We start from the raw sequence: 2759 nt of genomic DNA, 5'->3' as shown, positions 1-2759 counted from the left end.
TACATTTGACTTTGTAAAATTACCAGACTAAGTAAAAATTTCCAATAACCCCTAAGGTTAGCTTCCTTATGAAAAACTTACTTATGGTAAGATTATAAGTGTTTGTACCCACATCAAAATAAGTTGACACATAAGAATAGGTAGACCCTGGGTCAAATAATACAGAAGCAGAACGATGGCAAACTAGAACAATACCTGTAATAACTGCATCAGAGGCTTCTGCCTCATATCTACCCGGTATAACATAGCATAACTGATGGTCACCCTTAGCCTGCGAACCACCACGAGCACCACCTCATGCTCCACCCTTATCACCACGGGTGCCACCTCTAGTATTCTGCAAAGAACCCCGGATAGCTAGAGCATCTGTAGAACGAACAACTGGTGCCCCGAGCCGCCTAGTAGAAGGAGCATGTTTGGGGCAATCTTGGGCCTTATATCCAAACTCATCACACACACAACAACCTCGAGGACCTGAACCCTGTGGGGGATAACCAGAAGTGTCAAAATGGCCTACGGAGCCCAAAGAACCCTGAATAGCTGCCTGGGCTGGTCTGCCCTAATAACCATGGGTTCCTGAACCCGAATATTCTCTACCCTTAGAGGAATGACCGCTTAACTGACCCTGCTGACGGAACCTCTTGGCCCCGCCCTGTTTAGCACATCGGGTACTCTCTATCATCCTGGCATGATCAATAATACTCTAAAACGTACCTCCAGATAGTACAAGAAAGGCAGTAGACTCTTCGAGATAACCGACGAATCCCTTCACTAGCTTGCAAATCCACTCGAACTCAGTGGGAATACTCGACATAGCATAATGAGATAACTCATGAAAGAAAGTCTCGTACTCAGATACAGATAGGGAGAACTGCTCCAGTCTGTCAAACTCATCCCTGCACTGATAACGGAGGCTATAAGGCATAAATCTCTCAAGGAATATCTCAGTAAATTGTTCCCAACTCATCATAGGAGAACCGATAGGTCTACGAGAAAGAACCGACCTCCACCACTCCTTGGCTACTCCCACAAATTGATATGAAATGTAACCTACTCTATGTGCCTCTAAAATGCCTAGGTTGAACAACCTGTCTTGGCACTCAGTCAAAACGTCATAGGCTTTCTCTCCAGCTGTACCATCAAACCTTGGAGGCGCTAATCGAACAAACCTCTTGAAGCTCTTCTGCTCAGCTATCGACATGGCAGCACTAGCAAAAATTGGCGGAGCTGCAAATCTCGGAGGTACAATAGAAGGTACTAAAGAAGAACCAGAAGTATAAAATCCTACACTAGGCTCCTGAACTGGCAGTGTAGCACTAACTATGATAGGAGAACCTACGCTACCCAAAAGAATACCAGAGGTAAGAGTACCATCCAGTCTAGCCAATAATTGAACTAATAGCTCCTGAAGCATCGGAGCACTATCGAGAACCACAGGAGGCTAGGATGGCCTCTGCTCCTCAATCTTCTGCTCCAAGTCATCCTCATGCTCGTACATGGGCTCGGTTGATAGCTCTCTAGCTCATCCACGAGCAGGTGCCACTCTCCTCGCTTGGCCTCGTCCTCTGACTCCACCACGTCCTCTACCTCGCTCATATACTGGGGCTCGAGTAGCAGGTGCAGCCTCACCCTCAATAATTGTGGCTCTAGTCCTCACCATCTGTGGAGAAGGAATAGATGAGAGGTATATAATATTTGATATGAATAAATCGCACGAAAGGAATAAAATGAAGGAAATCTTTCTATTAAGTATCTTGTAGTCTCTCAAAGATTAATACGGACGTCTACGTACCGATCCGCAAGACTCTACTAGAGACCCTGCTCTTTAACTTATGAGACCGGTGAACCTAGTGCTTTGATACCAATTTGTCACGACCCAAAAATCGAGGTCATAATGGCACACATCTCAAAACCCAATTTGATATGTAACCCTAAAAATAAAACTTATACGAGACTCCCAAAGGGAAAAGTGATGCCACAATTTAAATAAAAAGAAAAATAATAAATAAAAAAAAAATCCCAAAACCTGGTGTCATAAGTATAAAAAGCATCTAATACAAGGTTCAAATTTGAAGATACAACATAAGTCTCTGAATGATACAAAAGACTGAAAAATAAAGATAGACTAGTGACGATCCAAATTCTGGGACCTCACCACTAATTTGAGAATACACAATCCGCTAGAATATCAACTGCCATGTGAGGTACCCCGACTAGTATCTGCATCAAAAAGGGATACAGAAGTAGGGGTGAGTATAATTTATATGTACTCAGTAGGTTTTAGCTGACTGAGTATAAGGAATTAATCAAACCTATGAAATAAACTAAGGAACGCTTTCACCTACATACAAAAAAGTCCCACTTCGGCATCGGTGCTGCTAATTTATATATATAAAGTGGCACGAGTAAAGTAAACCCATAATAATAGCTCATAATCACAATTAATTATATAATTCAAGCAGAACAGATATCAATGCAATGCAATGCAATATGATGATGCAATGATGTGATGGTACGATGGAATCAAGACTGTCGCACAGCCTATCATATACATCTGCCGAGCTGTGCTACCAAGAAGGACCCATGTGGGTCTCGCAGACCATATACCTCAATCACAATATCTCATTATCCTTGCCACCTCCTCGTGGTCAAGGGATCACAATGCATCCACTATCCTGTCGTAATACTGCCTCGGACAAGGACTCAAGATACAAAGGTTTAAAGGTGTTTTATTTTCTTTCTCAAAAATAATTTCCATA

This window comes from Solanum dulcamara, chromosome 6 (assembly GCF_947179165.1).
Source record: "Solanum dulcamara chromosome 6, daSolDulc1.2, whole genome shotgun sequence".
Taxonomy (NCBI): Eukaryota; Viridiplantae; Streptophyta; class Magnoliopsida; order Solanales; family Solanaceae; genus Solanum; species Solanum dulcamara.
The sequence above is the reverse complement of the archived record's forward strand: the minus strand, read 5'-3'. Positions refer to the sequence as shown.